This window comes from Nycticebus coucang, chromosome 16, assembly GCF_027406575.1.
Source record: "Nycticebus coucang isolate mNycCou1 chromosome 16, mNycCou1.pri, whole genome shotgun sequence".
NCBI lineage: Eukaryota > Metazoa > Chordata > Mammalia > Primates > Lorisidae > Nycticebus > Nycticebus coucang.
In genome coordinates this window covers 3,584,308-3,606,241 of record NC_069795.1, presented here as the reverse complement: position 1 = coordinate 3,606,241, position 21,934 = coordinate 3,584,308, and the positions used below count along the sequence as shown (strand labels likewise).

The following is a 21,934-nucleotide window of genomic DNA, read 5'->3' as shown; positions in this document are numbered from 1 at the left end:
ACTCACGTATGATTTACACACAATAAAATGAGCACAGTTAAGTGCCTGTTCTGATGAATTTTGAAACATGTATATACCTGCTTGTAACCATAACCAAAGTCACAACACAACATTTCCACCACCTGGAGACGTTCTCTTGTGCCTTCCCCGTTTTTCTCAGTCCACACCCGGCCTGCTTTCTGACACCATCCATCAGATTTGTCTTTTTGAGAGCTTCATATAAAAAAAATTATACAGTACACATGCTCTCTCTTCACTCTGCATAATGTGTTGAGACCCCCCATGTTGCGTGTATGGGTGGCTTGTTCCTTTTGGATGTAGCTTAGTTTTTGTTGAAAATACCACAATGAGTTCTCCATCCACTTGTGAGTGGACATACAGATTGCTTCCAGGTTGGGGGCTTTTATGAATAAGGGTGTTAAAGTACAAGTATAAAGTATATATTTTCATATACTTCATTTCACTTGAATAAATACCTATGTCCCTAAGACACCTAAGGCCTTGCCAGGCTTTTTACAAAGTTAAAAAGATAGGAGAGCTTATCTGGGGGTGTCTGACTTTTTCTAGGATCCGGGTGGGTGAGTTTGGGTATTAGGGTAACGCTGGCCTCCTAAATGAGTTGAGAAGTGTTCCTTCCTCCTCTATTTTCTGGCAAAGTTTGTAGAAGATTGGCATTATTCCTTTAAATGTTTGATGGAATTCACCACTGAACTCAACTGTGCCTGAAGTTTCTTTATAGGAAGATTTCAAACTTTTAATTATGAATTTTGTTTCTTTAATACATAAGAAAATTCAGGTTTTATTTCTTTGAGGGTTAATTTTAGAAAGTGCTGTCATTTCATCTAAGTTTCATCTAAAAATGTATTGGCACGACGTAGTCTGAAATACATCTTTGTCACATCTCTTATGTGGTTAGGGCTTTAGGGAAGTCCCCCCTTTCTTTCAGGCCATTAGTAATTTGTATCTTCTCTTTTTTTTCATTAATTTGTCCAATTAGAGATTTAAAAATTTTGTTGATTTATTTTTGTTTTCAAAAAAAGCCACCCTTTGGGTTTCTTTGGCTTTCTCTGTTGCCTGTCCCCTAGTTCTTTGGTTTCTCCTCTTATCTTTTTATTTCTGAACTTCTCTCTCCAGGTTAACTCACCCTTCTTATCACTAAAAATGGGAGGTCGGATTGTTCATTGTAGACTTTTTTTTTTTGACTCTTCTTTTTTTATGTAACAATTTAAATTGTTACATAAATTTCCCTATGAACATACTTTATTCTGTACATTTTTCATGTGTTGTGTTATTTTTATTCAATTCAAAATATTTCCTGATTTACCTTGGGGTTCCGTCTCTGACCTAGCTTTTATTTGGAAGTATATGATTTAATTTCCAAATATTTGGGGGGTTTTCTAGTTACATTATGTTATTGATTTCTGAGTTAATTCTATTAGGATCAAACATCAGAGTCTGGGGCAGCACCTGTGGCTCAATCCGTAAGGCGCCGGCCCCATATACCAAGGGTGGCAGGTTCAAACCCGGCCCCGGCTGAACTGCAACCAAAAAATAGCCGGGCATTGTGGTGGGCGCCTGTAGTCCCAGCTACTTGGGAGGCTGAGGCAAGAGAATCGCTTAAGCCCAGGAATTGGAGGTTGCTGTGAGCTGTGTGATGCCACGGCACTTTACCGAGGGCCATAAAGTGAGACTCTGTCTCTACCAAAAAAAAAAAAAAAAAATCAGAGTCTGTTATTACAATATTTTTAAATGTATTGAGATACATGGTTTATCCCAGTGACTGTTCCATGTACACTAGCAAGGATGTGTATTCTGCTCTTACTGGGTGGACCGTTCTATAAATGTTGATTAGGTCAAGTTCATTGACAGTGTAGTTTAAGGTTTGGGTTTTTTGTTGGGTTTTTTTTCAGAAACTTACTTTTTGCCCTGGGTAGAGAGTGCCTGGCATCATCACAGCTCACAGGAGCCTCAAACTTCTGGGCTCAGGCAATCTTCCTGCCTCAGCCTCCCAGTAGCTGGGACTACAGGCACCTGCCGCAACACCCAGCTAGTTTTTCTATTTCGAGTATGGACAGGGTCTCACTCTTGCTCAGGCTGGTCTTGAAATCCTGACTCATGCAATCCACCCGCCTCAGCCTCCAAGAGTGCTGGGACTATAAGCACTTTTGTATCTCACTTTTCATCTACTAGTTCTAGCAATTACTGAAAAGTGAATATTAAAATATCCAACCATAATTGTGCATTTGTTTATTTCTTTTCCCAGTTCTAGCAGTCCTTGCTCCTTGCATTTGCAATTTCAGAGTGCAGATTTATTTAGTATTGTCAAACCTTCTGGATGGATCGACCCCTTTACTTTCATGAAAATTCTCCACTTATCTTGCCGACCCTGTTTGAAGTCTCCTGGACCTCCCATCAACGTCACCGCTCCAGCTTTCTTGTGCTCACGGCTTGCACTCAGTGTCCCTTTTTATTCTGCAAATGTGTGGGCCTGTGTTTGAAGTGCATTTCTTACAGGCAGCGATTGTCAATTTAGGCCATTTCAGCCGTTTAGTTGCCACTTTTAAAGCATTTGCGTTTACTGTGAAGATAGATGTGGCTGGGTTTAAATCTTCTCTCTTGCTATTTGTTTTCTATGAGTTCTTTTTCAATTTTCTCTCTTCCTACTTCTTTGGATACTGAAAATTTCCTAATCTAATTTTTTCTCCACTCCTGTTTGATGAGCTGTACTTCTTTGTTTTATCTCTTCCTGGTGGCTCTTGGTTTTACAGTGTGTACATTAACTCGCCACAGTGGTCCTTTAGATGACTTCACGCCTCGTCACTGAGACGTGACACGGCAGCCTCCGTCCACTTCTCTTGGCTCATTCCTCAAGCTACGTCACACGCTTCGCTTCCGCCTGTGGTTTAAGCCCCGGATACGCTGCTATTCTTTTTCGCTTTCAACCGTCAGTCGTATTTTTCGCCCCATTTCTTTGTGCAGATCTGCGTTTGCAGCCAGTGCCGTTTCCTTCCTCCTCCTGAACGTCTCACACTCGGTGCAGTGCTGGTCTTGTGACCACAGATTCCTTCAGCTTTTGCCTGAAAAAGGTTTCGTTTTGGAGGGACAGTTTCTTGCCATATAGAATTTTAGTTTGGCCATTTTTTTTTAGCACATGAAAAGGGTCTTTTGTCGTTTTGGGCTGGGAAGCCTCTAATGGGCATAGCGTGAGGCGTTCTCTTACCACCGGCTGCCCATGGCCTGCTAAGGTTTCTTCCCCCCTCCATGATCTTAGCCTGGTTGGGGGTCATTGACCTTCTTGGATCTTTTAGGTCTATATTTTCATTCAAATTTGTAAGCTTTTCATTTCCAAAAGTTTTCTAAAGAAAACTCCACTCTCTGCCACTCCTCTCCTCAGGACCCTCACTCCCTGAAGGGCATCCCCTCACTCGCTCAGGCTCTGCTCGGCTTTCCCTGTCTGCTCGAGTCTTCGTAGACTTTTTTGTGCATCTTTGGTGCCCTTGGACTTCCCTTCCGAATTATGGAGCCTGCTGTTAGTAAGTGAAGTCCTCATCTCAGAGACTGCGTTCTCATCCCCAGGAATTTCGCTTGGTGCATTTTCTGTGCCTTCCATTTTTAGATGCTCCACTTATCGCCTCATATGTCCACGTGAAGGCTTTGGAGGTCATTGTAAGGACTCAGCCTCAATGCTGAGGGGTGTGAGGAGCTGTTAAGAGGTTTGCAGTGAAGTCATCAGATGTGTATTTGTAAACCTTGCTCAGCCGGGTGCCAAGATCATCGGGGGGGGGGGGGGGGGGGGCAGCAGCAAAGAGAAGTGGAGGGACCCTGAGGGGGCTCCATAAAGTGATTCCAGTGGAAGGAGAGGGAGGTCCAGACCGCTGGTGAGGAATGTTCTGGTGGAAGAGATGAACCTGTTCCTGACAGGCGGAAATGGCAAAAAGAGAGAAGTCTCCAGGGCCTGCCAGAAGCCACTGAGCACGACGGCCCAGGGTGAGGCCAGCTGCAGGTGGGCAGGGCAGTGGGAGGCTGGTGCTGGTACCTGGACGCCTCACAGCTGGCCGGTCAGATATTCCAAAAGTATTTCTGGTAGAAGGAAAATGGTTCCTTGGGTGACTTTGGGGCCCCACCCAGCACCCATGGGAGGTGGATTTGGGCTCATTAAAGAACAGAACTTAACAAAGTTAGAGCCAGAACGCCTCCTCCCTGGAGGGGTCTGGCAGAGGCCTGGTTGCCACCGCCAGCTGTGCAGGACACTCAGCCGGCTCCAGTCTGTGTCCCCCACAGCCCTCCCAGAGCTTGGGTCCCAGGACCCCTGAAACCTGAACTGCAAAGCACAAAGGCCGCTGCCAATCTCAGCGTGGCGATGCTCTGAGTGAGGAACAGTAAGTGGTATTTCTTCTAGATGTACTAGGATGAAAAACAGAGAAAACGCTCAAGACTTCGCACCAGCTTCACACGGGGTGGGGGTGGCTCAGAAACAGAAGCCTGCGGTGTGACCTTGAAAATGTCAGCAGGGCATGGGCTCCAGCCACTCTGTACCCCAACAGGTGGCTGGAGTTTGCTGTATTTGTTGAGCCGCACACCCTTCTACTGGCCTGGGCAAGATACCTCTCTTCAGAGACCCTAGCAGCCAGGACTGCCGTCTGCTCCGTCCCTCTGTCCCTCTGCACCAGACTGGCAGCTCCGTGTTCCTGCCGTAGGAGGAGCCGCCAGGTGTCCAGGGCTGCTACATTTTCCCTGCCTGAGTCCCCGAGCCTGTGACAGGCAGTGTGAGTCTGTGTATTCACAGCACTACGCCAAGGGCATTACTGTGACCTGTGTTCCTTGCTGGGTGCTCTGAAGCCATTGAGTCATACTTAGGGGACAGCACCTTCAACTTCAGAACTAAGAACACAGTCCCCTCTGTGTCCCCGCCTGCCCCGGGCCCAGCAGGGCTCTCCAGCCATACCATGCCCACTCTCGGGGAGGCCCCACTGAGCCCTGCTGAGCCCCGCATGCCATGCCCATGGCTCTCACCTTTTGCCTCACTGGCCAGAGACTGTGGGCGGCTCAAGACTTCCTGTCTGCAGCAGCTTCATTGTCAATGCTGTTCCCAAAAGACAGTAAAGGGGGCTGTGAGGACACCAGGAGTCCACAGGGAAGTATGGTGCTGAGCATTTTTTGTTTGTTTGTTTGTTTGTTTCATTTTGTTTTAAGATAGGGTTTCGTTCTGGTACCCAGGCTGGAGTACAGTGGCCTCATAGCTCACTGCAGCCTCAAATTCCTGGGCTCCTGAGCTGCTAGAACTACAGGCGCATGCCACCACACTCAGCTAATTTTTAAATATGTGTAGAGATGGGGGTGTCACTATGTGGCCCTGGCCGGTCACAAACTCCTGGCCTCAAATGATCCCCCTGCTTTGACCTTCCAAAGTGCTGGGATTACAGGTGCAAGCTACCCCGCCATCTGTGTATTGCAAATTCTGCAAGCTAGAGGTGACAGGTGGCTGGCTGCGGGGGAGGGCAAGCTGGCTGACTGTGCCTGGATGGTGCTCAGAATTCCAACAGGGACAGGCAGCCCTGCCCCTGGCACACACCTGCTTCTCTCCCTCAGAGAGCGGGCTCTTGCTGCCCTTGACAGGTGCCCATACTAGTTTAGCAATGGCCCTTTTGGCCTCAAGACTCAGGGAGGCCAGGCCAAAGGGCCCACCCTTAGCTTCGCAGGTGAGTTTCTGGCAGGCAGTGACCCTCCTCCCAGACCTGCTCCCAGGAGCTCGAGAAGCAGAAGCTGTGGTTGGTGCTCGAGCCGTGGTTCACTGAAGTCTCAGTGCCCCGATGCGCGGCCTCTGAGGAGGTCTCAGGGTCAGCAGAGCTCCCCTGTGAGAGCTCCTCCAGGAGGTGACCAGATGCAGCAAAAGTCCAGCCACAGTACAGTGAAGATGTCCTGCAGACGTAATCTGCGCACCGGATACAGGAGACTTAGTGAGAGGAAAAGAATATAAAACACCTCGATGATTTTATATTGACTTAGTGTTTTCTTATTGAGATAAGAGTCACATAACAGTCCACCATTTTAAAGGATTCAGAGTCACTCCAGTGTTTTTAATGTATTCACTTGGTTGTGCAGCAGTCACCACGTCTAATTCCAGAACCTTTCCATGACCCCAGAAAGAAACTCCAGATGAGGTAGCTGCGGCTCCCATGCCCTCTGCCCCCAGCCTCCAGGAACCACTGATCTACTTCCCATGTGTGGGTTTGCCTGTTCCGGACAGTTTATATAATGGAACACGTGGCCTTTGCATCTGGCTTGTGTCACTTAGTCCGATGTGCTGAAGGTGCCCAAGTCGCAGTGGTGGCGACACTCTGCCCTTCCTGGCTGGTGATGCTCCACCCCTGCTGTGTCAGTCACCCAGGGGGTTGTCCCCCCACACACTTTTGGCTATTGTGAATGATGCTGCTGAGAATATTTGTGTGCAAATTTTTGTATGGATTATACAAGTTGAAATGAGATATTTTGAGGTGTATTGCGTTAAAATATTAATTTTTTAAGTCTAGCCACCTTACAGGGCAGGGATGTGATGCATGTTTGCAGAAGAACATACCAGAAGCTATTGGTGCCCTAGGTTGGCCTGTCCCAGAGGTCCCTGCAGACAGAGGGACAGGTCCCTCACCCAACCCCCAGCCCCACTGCATGAGGACCTCCTCTGTACAGGGTACCCCAGAAGTGCTAGGGGCAGATCATCCAAGGCCAGTCCTCCCCCGTAAGAGGGAACTAATAGCTTAGCATTCTTGTTCTACACTGGGACAATCCCTCCTTCCTTCCTTCCTTCCTTCCTTCCTTCCCTTTCCTTCCTTCCTTCCTTCCCTTTCTTTCCTTCCTTCCCTTTCCTTCCTTCCTTCCTTCCCTTTCCTTCCTTCCTTCCTTCCTTCCCTTTCTTTCCTTCCTTCCCTTTCCTTCCTTCCCTTTCTTTCCTTCCTTCTTTCCTTCCTTCCTTCCTTCCTTCCCTTTCCTTCCTTCCTTCCTTCCTTCCCTTTCTTTCCTTCCTTCCCTTTCCTTCCTTCCCTTTCTTTCCTTCCTTCTTTCCTTCCTTCCTTCCTTCCTTCCCTTTCCTTCCTTCCTTCCTTCCTTCCCTTTCTTTCCTTCCTTCCCTTTCCTTCCTTCCCTTTCTTTCCTTCCTTCCCTTTCCTTCCTTCCCTTTCTTTCCTTCCTTCCCTTTCCTTCCTTCCCTTTCTTTCCTTCCTTCCCTTTCCTTCCTTCCCTTTCTTTCCTTCCTTCTTTCCTTCCTTCCTTCCTTCCTTCCCTTTCCTTCCTTCCTTCTTTCCTTCCTTCCTTCCTTCCTTCCCTTTCCTTCCTTCCTTCCCTTTCCTTCCCTTTCCTTCCTTCCTTCCCTCCCTTTCCTTCCTTCCTTCCTTCCCTTTCCTTCCTTCCTGCCTTCCCTTTCCTTCCTTCCTTCCTTCCCTTTCCTTCCTTCCTTCCCTTTCCTTCCTTCCTTCCTTCCTTCCCTTTCCTTCCTTCCTTCCTTCCCTTTCCTTCCTTCCTTCCTTCCCTTTCCTTCCTTCCTTCCCTTTCCTTCCCTTTCCTTCCTTCCTTCCCTCCCTTTCCTTCCTTCCTTCCTTCCTTCCTTCCTTCCCTTTCCTTCCTTCCTTCCTTCCCTTTCCTTCCTTCCTTCCCTTCCCTTTCCTTCCTTCCTTCCCTTCCCTTTCCTTCCTTCCTTCCCCTTCCTTCCTTCCTTCCTTCCTTCCCTCCCTCCCTCCCTCCCAGACTCTTGGGCTCAATCTATTCTTTTGCCTCAGCCTCCCGAGTAGCTGGGACTACAGGTGCCCACCACAATGCCCAGCTATTTTTAGAGACAGTGTCTCTCTCCAGCTCAGGCTGGTCTCAAACTCGTGAGCTCAGGTGATTCACCGGCCCCGACCTCCCAGAGTGCTGGGATTACTGGCTTGAGCCACCATGCCAACCTGGGACAATTCACTAATGTCATCTAGACGCCATATTGGTCCCCTGCTCATTAACTCACCCTGCGTGAGCCTTCTTCCCTCCTGGCCTCAATTCCTCAGCTTCCCACACCCTCAAAGGGTTCCTGGGGTCTGAGTGGGCTTTTGAGGCTCTCACAGTGACAGTCTCAGATTTGGGAAGGGGACCGAGACTGCGGGGCCCCTCCATGCTCACTCATTGCTCAGGAGGATGAAATCGCCTTGGGAAAGCTACTTAACAGTCTGACTCCAATTTCCCTTGCAAAGTAGGAGATAACCCACACTTTGCACAGTTCTTAGGAGGATAAATGAGGTAATTTATGCAAAATGCTTAGCAGTGTGCCTGCCACTTGGTAAGTGCTCAATAAATGGCTGCTATCATTTAAAATGACCTGCAGGGCATTTTTGAATGGCTAAAGCTATGTCTCTCTGGAATTGCTGAATTTTAATAGAACCAGGCACTCCCTGAGGTCACAACAGCAGCACTGGCTGTGTTTCCCCTTGAAAGTCAAATTAATGCTTGAAATTTGAGCACAAACATGTTGCTTATGATAATCATGCTTCTTAATATTTTCTATTTTTAGTGCAATTCCAAAGAGCTTTATAAGCATAGCCCTCATCATCTTACTTGCCCTATTTTTTTTTTTTTTAACAAAAATGCTGTAGTGTATACAATGAAGAGTAACCATTTCTGGAACTGTGTGTTCATGCTCCCCTTGGGGTGGTCTACCCAATAAAGACCACAGCCCTTAGTGCACTGCAGGCAGATATGGGTGGAGGAAAATAATACAGAGCCCTTGGGAACTTGTGTATCCTGATGAAAGCCTTGAGGGCACTGTTCCCTGTCCCCTGGGCAGGCCCAGCCCCACATCTGTGTCCTCCTGCAGTGAACATGCAAAGTGGCCTGAGCCTTTGTAGACATGCCCGTGCACGGAACCATCATCCCAGCCAAGGCCGAGGACACTCCCATCACTTCCGAAGGGTCCCCTGTGCCTCCTCCAGCCAGTCCCCACACACGTGGAGAGCCACCATCCTGCCCTCTGCCCCCGTGGGTGCCATCCAGGTTTGGGGTGCACCCCCACAGTCCACTCGCTGTGGTATTGCTGAGCAGTGCACACTTTGTTCAGAGATTGTCCTATGGATGGACACTGGGGTCACTGCCGGTTTGGGGCCAGCTTCTGTAATTACTGTGCACATGCTCTCAGTTCCCTTGGGTAGTACCTCGGAAGAAAACTCCTGGTTCACCTGGTAAGTGTACGTTTAACTTGATAAGAAGCTGCCAAACTGCCTTCCCCAAGTGGCTGCCCCGTTTCACGTTCCCACTGGCAGTTCAGGAGTGACATGGTCGTTCCACATCCCCTCGACTAGGCGGCCTCAGTTTTTTTAATTGAAAACACTCAAGTAGATGCAAGATCAATTATCTCATTGCAGTTTCAATTTGCATTTCCCAGAAGACTTGAAGTTCAGCAGGTTTTATGCACTTATGGGCTAATAGTCATCGGAGTAGCTGATTTGGGGAGTGTCTAAGTATCTGCTTATTTCCCAGACTGGCTTGTATTCTTCTTATCACTGGTTTGTAGCAAAGTCTACAAGCTGCATATGATCCACTGGTCAGACACATTTACAGCAAATGTTTTTCCCAGTCTGTGAGTCATCATGTTCATTTTCTTTTTCTTTTTATTTTTATTTTTTTATTGTTGGGGATTCATTGAGGGTACAATAAGCCAGGTTACACTGATTGCAATTGTTAGGTAATGTCCTTCTTGCAATCATGTCTTGCCCTCATAAAGTGTGACACACACCAAGGCCCCACCCCCCTCCCTCCGTCCCTCTTTCTGCTTTACCCCCCATAACCTTAATTGTCATTAATTGTCCTCATATCAAAATTGAGTACATAGGATTCATGCTTCTCCATTCTTGTGATGCTTTACTAAGAATAATGTCTTCCACTTCCATCCAGGTTAATACGAAGGATGTAAAGTCTCCATTTTTTTTAATGGCTGAATAGTATTCCATGGTATACATATACCACAGCTTGTTAATCCATTCCTGGGTTGGTGGGCATTTAGGCTGTTTCCACATTTTGGCGATTGTAAATTGAGCTGCAATAAACAGTCTAGTACAAGTGTCCTTATGATAAAAGGATTTCTTTCCTTCTGGGTAGATGCCCAGTAATGGGATTGCAGGATCAAATGGGAGGTCTAGCTTGAGTGCTTTGAGCTTTCTCCATACTTCCTTCCAGAAAGGTTGTACTAGTTTGCAGTCCCACCAGCTGTGTAAAAGTGCTCCCTTCTCTCCACATCCACGCCAGCATCTGCAGTTTTGAGATTTTGTGATGTGGGCCATTCTCACTGGGGTTAGATGATATCTCAGGGTTGTTTTGATTTGCATTTCTCTAATATATAGAGATGATGAACATTTTTTCATGTGTTTGTTAGCCATTCGTCTGTCGTCTTCAGAGAAAGTTCTATTCATGTCTCTTGCCCATTGATATATGGGATTGTTGGCTTTTTTCATGTGGATTAATTTGAGTTCTCTATAGATCCTAGTTATCAAGCTTTTGTCTGATTGAAAATATGCAAATATCCTTTCCCATTGTGTAGGTTGTCTCTTTGCTTTGGTTATTGTCTCCTTAGCTGTACAGAAGCTTTTCAGTTTAATGAAGTCCCATTTGTTTATTTTTGTTGTTGTTGCAATTGCCATGGCAGTCTTCTTCATGAAGTCTTTCCCCAGGCCAATATCTTCCAGTGTTTTTCCTATGCTTTCTTGGAGGATTTTTATTGTTTTATGCCTTAAATTTAAGTCCTTTACCCATCTTGAATCAATTTTTGTGAGTGGGGAAAGGTGTGGGTCCAGTTTCAGTCTTTTACATGTAGACATCCAGTTCTCCCAACACCATTTATTGAATAGGGAGTCTTTCCCCCAAGGTACGTTCTTGTTTGGTTTATCGAAGATGAGGTGGTTGTAAGATGTTAGTTTCATTTCTTGGTTTTCAATTCGATTCCAAGTGTCTATGTCTCTGTTTTTGTGCTAGTACCATGCTGTCTTGAGCACTATGGCTTTGTAGTACAGACTAAAATCTGGTATGCTGATGCCCCCAGCTTTATTTTTGTTACTAAGAACTGCCTTAGCTATACAGGGTTTTTTCTGGTTCCATACAAAACGCAGAATCATTTTTTCCAAATCTTGAAAGTACGATGTTGGTATTTTGATAGGAATGGCATTGAATAGGTAGATTGCTTTGGGAAGTATAGACATTTTAACAATGTTGATTCTTCCCATCCATGAGCATGGTATGTTCTTCCATTTGTTAATATCCTCTGCTATTTCCTTTCTGAGGATTTCATAGTTTTCTTTTTTCTTTTTTTTTTTTTTTTATTGTTGTTTAGCTGACCCTGGCTGGGTCATAGTTTTCTTTATAGAGGTCCTTCACCTCCTTCGTTAGGTATATTCCTAGGTATTTCATTTTCTTTGAGACTATGGTGAAGGGAGTTGTGTCCTTAATTAGCTTCTCATCTTGACTGTTATTGGTGTATACAAAGGCTACTGACTTGTGGACATTGATTTTATATCCTGAAACATTACTGTATTTTTTGATGACTTCTAGGAGTCTTGTGGTTGAGTCTTTGGGGTTCTCTAAGTATAAGATCATGTCATCAGCAAAGAGGGAGAGTTTGACCTCCTTTGCTCCCATTTGGATTCCCTTTATTTCCTTGTCTTGCCTAATTTTATTGGCTAGAAATTCCAGCACTATGTTGAATAGTAAAGGTGACAGAGGACAACCTTGTCTGGTTCCAGTTCTAAGAGAAAAAGCTTTCAGTTTTACTCCATTCAGTAAAATATTGGCTGTGGGTTTGTCATAGATAGCTTCAATCAGTTTAGAAATGTGCCACCTATGCCTATACTCTTCAGTGTTCTAATTAGAAAAGGATGCTGGATTTTATCAAATGCTTTTTCTGCATCTATTGAGAGGATCATGTGATCTTTATTTTTGCCTCTGTTAATATGGTGGATAACGTTTATGGACTTGCGTATGTTAAACCAGCCTTGCATCCCTGGGATGAAGCCTACTTGATCATGATGAATGACTTTTTTGATGATAAGCTGTAATCTATTGGCCAGGATTTTGTTGAGGATTTTTGCATCTATATTCATGAGTGAGATTGGTCTGAAATTCTCCTTTTTGTTTGGGTCTTTTCCTGGTTTTGGTATCAGGGTGATGTTTACTTCATAGAATGTGTTGGGGAAGATTCCTTCTTCCTCAATTTTTTGGAATAATTTCTGCAGTACAGGAATAAGCTCTTCCTTGAAGGTTTGATAGAATTCTGGAGTGAATCCATCTGGACCAGGGCATTTTTTGGTTGGAAGATTTTTTATTGTTTCTTTGATCTCGGTGCTTGAAATTGGTCTGTTCAGGAGCTCTATTTCTTCCTGGCTAAGTCTAGGGAGAGGGTGTGATTCCAAATATTGATCCATTTCCTTCACATTGTCAAATTTCTGGGCATAGAGTTTCTGGTAGTATTCAGAGATGATCTCTTGTATCTCTGTGGGATCAGTTGTTATTTCCCCTTTATCATTTCTGATTGAGGTTACTGGAGATTTTACTTTTCTATTCCTCGTTAGTCGGGCCAATGGTTTATCTATTTTATTTATTTTTTCAAAAAACCAACTCCTTGTTTCATTAATTTTCTGAATGATTCTTTTATTTTCAATTTCATTGATCTCTGATTTGATTTTGGATATTTCTTTTCTTCTACTGAGTTTAGGCTTAGATTGTTCTTCTTTTTCCAAATCCATAAGATCTCTTGTGAGATTGTTGATGTGCTCTCTTTCTGTTTTTCGAATGTAGGCATCTAAAGCGATGAATTTTCCTCTCAAAACTGCTTTTGCAGTATCCCACAGGTTTTGGTAGCTTGTGTCTTCATTGTTGTTATGCTCAAGGAAGTTAATTATTTCCTGTTTTATTTCTTCCTGCACCCATCTGTTATTCAACAGAAGATTGTTTAATTTCCATGCCTTTGGGTGGGGTCGAGCATTTTTGTTAGAGTTGAGTTCCACCTTTAGTGCCTTATGGTCTGAGAAGATACAAGGTAAAATTTCAATTCTTTTGATTCTGTTGATATTTGTTTTGTGTCCCAGGATATGATCAATTTTGAAGAATGTTCCATGGGGTGATGAGAAGAATGTATATTCTTTATCTTTGGGGTGGAGTGTTCTATATGCGTCTGTCAAGCACAGTTGTTCTAGGGTCTCATTTAAATCTCTTATATCTTTGTTTAATTTCTGTTTAGAGGATCTGTCCAGCTCTGTAAGAGGAGTGTTAAAGTCCCCTGTTATGATGGTATTATCAGATATCATATTGCTCAGACTCAGTAAGGTCTGTTTCAAGAATCTGGGAGCATTTAAATTGGGTGCATAGATATTTAGAATTGAAATGTCTTCTTGTTGTATTTTTCCCTTGACCAATATAAAGTGACCATCTTTGTCTTTTTTGACTTTAGTTGCTTTAAATCCACATGTATCTGAAAATAAGATTGCAACTCCTCTTTTCTTCTGAATTCCATTTGCCTGAAAAATTGTCTTCCAACCCTTGACTCGGAGCTTTAATTTGTCTTTTGAAGCCAGGTGTGTTTCTTGCAGACAGCAAATAGATGGCTTGTGTTTTTTAATCCAGTCAGACAATCTATGTCTCTTCAGTGGGGAATTCAAGCCATTAACATTTATTGAGATAATTGATAAGTGTGGTAGTATTCTATTCATCTTATTTGGTGAGAGTCCATTGCTTAGTTTTATCTTTTGCATCAGTGTGGAGGTTAGGTTCTGTCCTTTAATTTCCGAGTTCTTACTTTGCTGCTGATCCATTGTGGTGATCAAAACCACCGCGAGATACCACTAACCCCTGTGGGGATGGCCCATGTCACAAAGTCCCAAAGCTGCAGATGCGGGCGGCGCCTGTGGCTCAACGGGTAGGGCGCTGGTCCCATATGTCACAGGTGGCGGGTTCAAGCCCAGCCCCGGCCAAAAAAAAAAAAAAAAAAAAGAAAGCTGCAGATGCTGGTGCAGATGTGGAGAGAAGGGAACACTTTTACACTGTTGGTGGGATTGCAAACTAGTACAGCCTCTTTGGAAAGAAGTGCGGAGAATCCACAAAAAGCTAAAAGTAGACCTTCTACTTGATCCCACAGTCCCATTACTAGGCATCTAGTAAACGAAAGAGAAATCATTTTATCATAAAGACATTTGTACTAGAATGTTTATCACAGCTCAATTCACAATTGCCAAGATGTAGAATCACCCCAACTGCCCATCAACCTATGACTGTATGAAACTGTGGTCTGTGTACACCATGGAGTGCTATTCAGCCATAAGGTAAGATGGAGGCTTTACAGCTCTTGTATTTACCCGGAAGGAGCTGCAGAATATTCTCTTAGTAAAGTATCACAGGAATGGAAAAGCAAGGATCCAACTTGCTCAGTACTAATATGAAACCAGTGAATGAAAAAATACACCCCCACAAGAGAGAAAAATGCAAATTCAAGTGGGGGGAGGAGGAAGAGGGTGGGGGATAGGAGGTGGGAGGGGTTGGTGAGCTCTCACCTCACGGGCACAGTATAGGGGTGCACCCACAGCTCCTGGTGAAGGACTCGGCTGCAACTTGGACTTTACCTAACAATCACAAACAATATAACCTAATCGTTTGTGTCCTCATATTAATCTGAATTGTTATTTTTAAAGTGAGAGCAGACACCCTGCCCTCCTCACAGTCTCACCCCTGCACGCGCCGCTGGCCACGGACTGTTTTGTGGATGCCCTTCATCAGGGCGCAAGTCTTCATCCACTCCCAGTTTTCAAAGCCTTTTGACAAAATTCTTTGTTACGTTTTTTCAAATGTCCCCTCTGCATCTTCTGAGATGGGTTGAAGAAGTGGCCCTTTATTCCTCCTAGTTTTCTAATGGTTCTTATCATAAAGAGGTGGTAGATTTTTTTTTTTTGACACGTTCTTTCTGCATCTACTGGAATAATCATAGAGCTGTTCTCCTTTATTATTTTTTTATACTTTTTTAATTTATTTTATTTTTATATTCTTTTCGTTTTTTTGTTTGTTTTTATTGTTGGGGATTCGTTGAGGGTACAATAAGCCAGGTTACATTTGTTAGGTAAAGTCCCTCTTGCAATTCCTTTATTTTTTTAATGTAGTGAATTACAGCGTTAGATTTTCTTCCTTTCTTTTTTTTTTTTTTTTTTAGTGTTAGATTTTCAAATGTTAAAACCACTTTGCTTTGCTGGGGCAAACCCACTTGCATTCCCAGGAAACATTCCTGGGAAAATACTTGGGTGTAAATTTAACAAAGGGTACCTGGCCCTTTCCCCTGACGTGTCTCTGTCTGTACGTTGCTAGATGTAATTTCCCGGTAACCTGTCAGTGATTGCCGGGTCCATGTCTCCGTAGAGTACTGGCCTGTAGCTTTTTCTTTCTTGCAATGTCCATGTTATGCTTTTGTCATATTGGGGTTATGATGGCCTCGTAACACATGTGGGAGTTTTACTCTCTTCTCTGTTTTCTGAGTGCACTGGCATTTAATGTGTTTGCTGCCGTGGTTGGGATTAGTCCCACCATGTTGCTATCGGCTTTTTGTCGATGTCAGTTTTGTTTCTCTGTTCATCCTTTCTGCCTCCTCTTGGGTTAACTGAACACATTGTTGTATGTCATTTTATTCCTAGCTATACCTTTTAGTGTTATTTTAGTTGGCTGCTACTATATGAATTACCATAGTAATTACTATATGCATCTTTAACTTTTTCAAAATTGATAGACTTTCTTTTAGATTTACAGCCAAACTGAGTGAAAAGTACAGAGTTCCCACATGTGCTTTCCCCACAAAAATGTCAGCCTCTGCCAGCGGCAGTGTCCTGCGTCAGAGCTGTGCATCCTTTGTGACTGGTGAGCCCCGTCCGCGGCTGGCGTCCCAATCCATGCCCTCCGGGTGCTGCACACTCTCTGGGCAAACCTATAAGGCCATGTGTCACACAGGACAGTGCTACTGCCCCAGACACCCCCAGGCTCCGCCTGTTCCTCCCTCCCCCATCCCAATCCCTTCCCTGTCTCCATGGCCAGCCTTTTCCAGAATGTCACATAGTGGGGATGGCACTAAATGTGGCCTTTTCCAGTTTCCTTTCACTTACTAATACATACTTAAGATTCTTCTATTCCTCTGCATAGCACTGAATAGCATTTTTGGACATCCTTATTACTGTTTGTTTGCCATTCACCTCGTGAAGAGCCTCCTGACTGCTTCCAGGTCTTGATTTATTCAGCGTCTGATGTTTGAGATCTTTGCCATTCTGACGGGTGTGTCATGGTGTCTCACTGTCATTTTAATTTGTAATTCCTAATGACACATGATGTTGGGCATCTGTTCATTTGCTTATCGGCCATCCATATATCTTTGTTGAGATCTATCACATATATTTTAATGATCCTTAGTATTTTTCAGTCTGCTTAGAACTAATATTGCTCCACCTCTCACAGGAGCAGTACCTTCCACCTTGTCCTCTCTCCTGGTACCTTGAACTGTTGCCACCATACATTTTACAGCTTTATACATTACAATTTTTGCTTTAAATAGCCAGTTGTCTCTGGAAGAAATTGTGGAAAGAAACTTAATGAAAAATTTTAATATGGGCGGCGCCTGTGGCTCAGTGGGTAGGGCATTGGCCCCATACACCAAGGGTGGTGGGTTCAAACCCAGCCCCAGCCAAACTGCAACAAAAAAATAGCCAGGCGTTGTGGCGGGCGCCTATAGTCCCAGCTGCTTGAGAGAATCTGAGGTAAGAGAATCGCCTAAGCCCAGGAGTTGGAGGTTGCTGTGAGCTGTGACGCCACGGCACTACTGAGAGTGATAAAGTGAGACTTTGTCTCTAAAAAAAAAAAAAAATTGAATAGTTGCCTACATATTTATCATTTCTAATGCTTTTATTTTCTTCCTGGATATCCCATCTTCCAACTTGTATGCCCCTTGGCCTAAAGAATTACTTTTTTGTTTCAACATTTCTTGTGGAGTAGGTCTACTAGTGACTAATTCCCTGAGCTTTTGCTTAGTGGAACCTGCCCGTATTTCCCCTTCATTTTGAAGGGCAGTTTTTCGGGATATAGAGTTATGCCTTCACAGGGAATTTTTATTTCTTTTCTTTAAAAAGTTTGAAGATGTCAATTCACTTCTTTCTGGCTTCCACTTTTTCTGGTGCAAAGTCAGCTGTTTTATCACAATGCCCCTGTGTGGAAAGTGTCTTTCTCTGGCTGCTTTTTTCTTTTTACTTTTTTTTTTTTTTTACCTTTGGTCTGATTTTCTTTTCATTTATCCTTCTTGGTGTTCATTGAGTTTTCATGTTCTGTTAATATGTATTTTAACCAAATTTATAAATTTTCATTCATTATTTCTTTAAATGCATGATATGCACCATTCTTTCTCACTAATTACGTGTATGTTAGAAAGTTTGCTTTTTGCAATCAGTGTAACCTGGCTTATTGTACCCTCAATGAATCCCCAACAATAAAAAAAAAAAAAAAAAAAGAAAGTTTGCTTTTATCTCTCAGGTGACTATGGCTCTGCTCTTTCTTTTTTAAAAAATATTTTTTCTCTCTGCTCTTCAGAGCATGTAATTTCTGTTCCTCTGCCCTCTCTTCTGCTGACTCTAAACCGCTGTAAGCACATCTATAACATAATCCAGATATTAAATTCAAAATTTTCACTTGATTCTTAGTGGTAGATTTGTCTCTTGAGATTCCCCATCTGTTTACTATTTACTAATGTCTTTTTTGTGTAGGGCATTGGACACACTTGTGATCACTACATGTGTGTCCTGCTAATTCAAGATCTTAATTATCTAAGGTGTCTGTTGGGTGATTTTTCTCTTGGTTATAGGTCATATTTTCCTGTTTCTTTGCATGTCTTTTTATTTGTTATATGCAAACATTATGAATAACACATTATAGAGACTCAGGGTTTTGTTATCTTTCTCTGAAGAGAATTGATTTTATTCTGGCAGTCACTTACTTTACTCACTGATGATCTTGAATGTGTGGAGGCTTGGATCTATGCTTGGCTGGGGTAGATCTCTGGAGTGACCCTTCAGGGGTATTAGCAGGAAGCCTGGGGTGTTTATCAAGCCCTCAAACTGGACTGCACTCAAGCTCCAAACTTCATCTTTCCTATATTTGAAGCTGAAACTCTGGCTAAGCTCGTTCATCCTTCTAGTCCACACACATGCAATGCAGGCAGCAACCAAGACGTTGACTTTTGTACGGAATGTGCAGCCCTCGCAGTTTCCTCTTCTGGGGACTCCTCCTCTCATTTCCATCTTCTCCGGCTCTTCAGCCAGATGAACCTGCAACTTTCTGATCTGCAATATAAGGTCATGTCACAGCAGGACAGGGAAATGTTCCTCCACTTTTTTATAGCAGCACAGGTCTTTCCTTGTGAATGCACATCATTTATAGGACTGGTGGGTATTTATCTTGCTTCCAGTCTCCTGTCATTGCAATGGTCAGTTGGCTGTTTCTTATTCATTTTGCCAGAAAGTTTACAACTGTGTGCAACCTATTAAAGTCCACAGATGTAAAAAACCTCTGGTTTTCAAAAAAGACTCAGTCTTTATTAGATTTTTACAAACATCCTGTCGTTTGCATCATAATAAATGTGCTTGTTGGGTCAGAGTTTATCCTGACAGAATTCTTCCTGGAACTAGTCCTGTGGGGTCACTTGACACAAAGTCAAGGCCCTGGATGAAATTATCCAGAGTTGATTTTCTTTGGCTTCACCGTAATTAACCTTTCCCATAAGGTATGCGATCACAGTGACACGCAGAGGGCAACATATAACAACGGCCCCACCAGTATGTGCGATCGGCCACTGGTTCCCGTCCACATCCCTCTGAGGGCACCATGCAAGTGTCCCAGTGTTCACACCCACACCCTCTTTGTTAGAAGCTGATCCACCATGGGGGAGGGGCTGGTGCAGACTCTGCTTCCCCACTGTGGCTGAGGGTGGCCCTGTCCCATCTCTGCAGCCCTGAGTGAGATCACGATGAGGGTGGGCAGCTCGGGCTTGGCCATGTCATGACTCGGCCCTCTCTCACTGTCATGCAGCCGCTGCAGGGTGTGAGGAGAATTCAAGTGAGTTAAGTCACTCACACCACTTGGGACAGGGAACAGAGCACAGTAAGCGCTCGGTAAAGATGTACAGAGGTGTAACCTTGCAAAACGCTACATCACAGGACAGGGAAGCACTCGTGGGCTGTCCCAGAGGTGTCTGGCTTCATGGGCAGATTCTCACTTATGAACTAATCCCCAGGAAGAGAGGAGGGCACATGAACAATGCACAGATATCTGAAACCAAATGCACACCACACGAAGCATGAAAGTCCCCTCTCCAACAGTGAAAGGGAGGAAATTCAACCTAGTGCCTGCCCCCAGGTGCACGACACTCTACAGAATTTCAGGTCGTCAGGTCCTGGGTCCACTGTGCCGTCTTCTGTCCAGATGGCTGGAGCATCAGCTGTTTGGGATGTCCCTAAGGCTGCTGACAACATCATGCAGCTCCTCAGCAAGGACATGCCTGGAAAGGGCTCCTGTGCCTTTAAGAAGCCAGGCAAGGTCACTGTGAATCATTTAACTTTATTGTGCTCCTGGGCTATAAAGGAAATGTAGTCCTTGTGCTGAATGTCTGTTTTATGATGTCCATAAACAGTGAATTGCCAATGACTGTTCCCTGAGTTAGAACATCCAGGCTGGCTGGGAAGTTGCAGGGCAGGCAGGGTCTGGAGAGCGAAAGTGGAAGGTGTCTCCAGGTGCCTCACCTCCCAGGAAGAGGGACAGTGCCCTTCCCACCCCCACGGGGAGGCTACCAGCCCTTTCTCAGTAGGGCCTTGGCCCTTCGGACTTGGGGGCTGGACAGGAGCAGAAATAAATGAACCTCCCCCAATCCTCAGGACCCCTGGAGTGTTTGTCTCCTTGGGACCACGTAATGTGGGTTATTATCCCCAGGGCAAAAATAAGATGCCCCTTTGTAAAGGAATAGAGGAGTTTAAAAAAAAAAAAAAAGTTTCTTAGGCAATACCTGATAGGGAGAGACATGGCCCACGGGGTCATCTTGGTAGTGTGTGTAAGTGTGAGCTAAGCACAATAGCTAAGCTAAGCTATTGTGCTAAGTAGGCAGATGCTGTGTGGCCTCTGCCCACTGTCAAGACAGGTTGGGACAGATCGGATCCAGCAGGAGCACCAGGCCACACTCACATGTCTTTGTGCTATTTCTTTTTTTTCTTTTTTTTTTCTTTTGTGGTTTTTGGCCAGGGCTAGGTTTGAACCCGCCACCTCCGGCATATGGGACCGGCGCCCTACTCCTTGAGCCACAGGTGCCGCCCATGTGCTATTTCTTTATCCCACTGTTGGAGGTCAGAGGCTTGGGCTACAAATGTCCGTGCTGGCATTTCCAGGTCAGCCTCCTCCACGCAAAGGTCTGGGGGCTGGTGCACCACCAGGGCTGTGTTTGCACTCGTTGGACAGGGAGAACAGTTCCTGCCCAGCCCAGCTCGGCATCTGGAGGATGAAGGAACTGCTGGTGCTGTTGCTGTTCTCTCTGAGATTTTAAAAAGAAATACAGGTGATGCCCAGTCACGAATGAGATAGGTCTGTGGGCTGGTTCTGAAGTTGAGTTTGTATGTACACAGGTACATTTACCTATTACCTGTAATAGCCTCTGTCATAAGTACAAATTGTACGTCTGTTGGGTGTTTATAAGGCAGAGACTGCTTGTACACAAACCAGCTAACTGGCCAATCTAATTACATTGTCTAGTCTAACTAATCTCTGGAGTTGGAATTATAGGTTGAGCTGTACTGCATCACTTACCAAATTTCATTTCATTCTGTACTGGGTGGACTGAGGATTTATCTGAAACAAGTAAACAATTCCTGGGGCAAGTGGGTGAGGCAAAGGCAGGTTCCTTGAACTGTCCACTTCGGCCAAAGATGGAGTTGGGTGACGGCTTCTGGGCATGGGGCGGGGGCAGGGGCAGACTCAGCCCTGGTCGCTTGTGAGAGCAGCCATGCGGACACCACGGGACCAGGCATCCATCCTGTCACCCCCACAGCTGAGTCCTGCCTCAGGCCTGGGGCAGACAGCCCGTAGGGCCCCCTCAATCCCTCTGTCCCTCCCAAGCTTTGCTTTATCCCAATCCCCTTGGTTTTGCTCAAGTGGGCAGGTCCTGGGTCCTCTGTCAAATTCCACACAATGGGACCCACACGCTGCTGAACTCCAAGATTGCCCTGGAACTCAGAACAGCCTCCTGTGACATGTGAGAAACCAGTACTTTGTCACCTGAAGAGGCTGGTCCAGGTATGCAGGTAGAAAACAGCCTGGGCACACTGAGGTGGAGAGGGCCCTGCTTTAACCCTGTGCTGATGTCAGATCACTTCAGTGCTCAGAGCTGTTGGGGTTTTTTGTTTGTTTGTTTGTTTTTTGGTTTTTGGCCAGGGCTGGGTTTGAACCCGCCACCTCTGGCATATGGGACCGGCGCCCTACTCCTTGAGCCACAGGTGCCGCCCTGTTTGTTTTTTGAAACAGAGTCTCACTCTGTTGCTCCAGCTAGAGTGCAGCAGCCTAATCACAGCTCACTGTAACGTCAAACTCTTGGGCTCAAGCAATCCTCCTGCCTCAGCCTCCTGAGTAGCTGGGACTACGGGCACCCGCCACAGTGTCTGGCTAATTTTTCTATTTTTAGTAGAGACAAGGGTCTTGCTCTTGCTCAGCCTGGCTCACAGCAACCTCAAACTTGTGGGCTCAAGTGTTCCAAGCCTCTAGCCACCATGCCTGGCTAGTTTTTAGTAGAGACGGGGTCTTGCTGTTGCTCAAGCTGGTCTCAAACTCCTGAGCTCAAGGCCTGGGCCTCCCATAGTACTGGAATTACAGGTATGAGCCACCAAGCCCA

General features: G+C 45.0%; 1 protein-coding gene across 5 annotated transcripts in view; it reads left to right on the top strand.

Moving 5' to 3' along the window:
* The window catches only part of PDE9A (phosphodiesterase 9A), a 105,877-nt gene that overhangs the window by 46,991 nt on the left and 36,952 nt on the right, over positions 1-21,934 (top strand). The window lies entirely within an intron of this gene.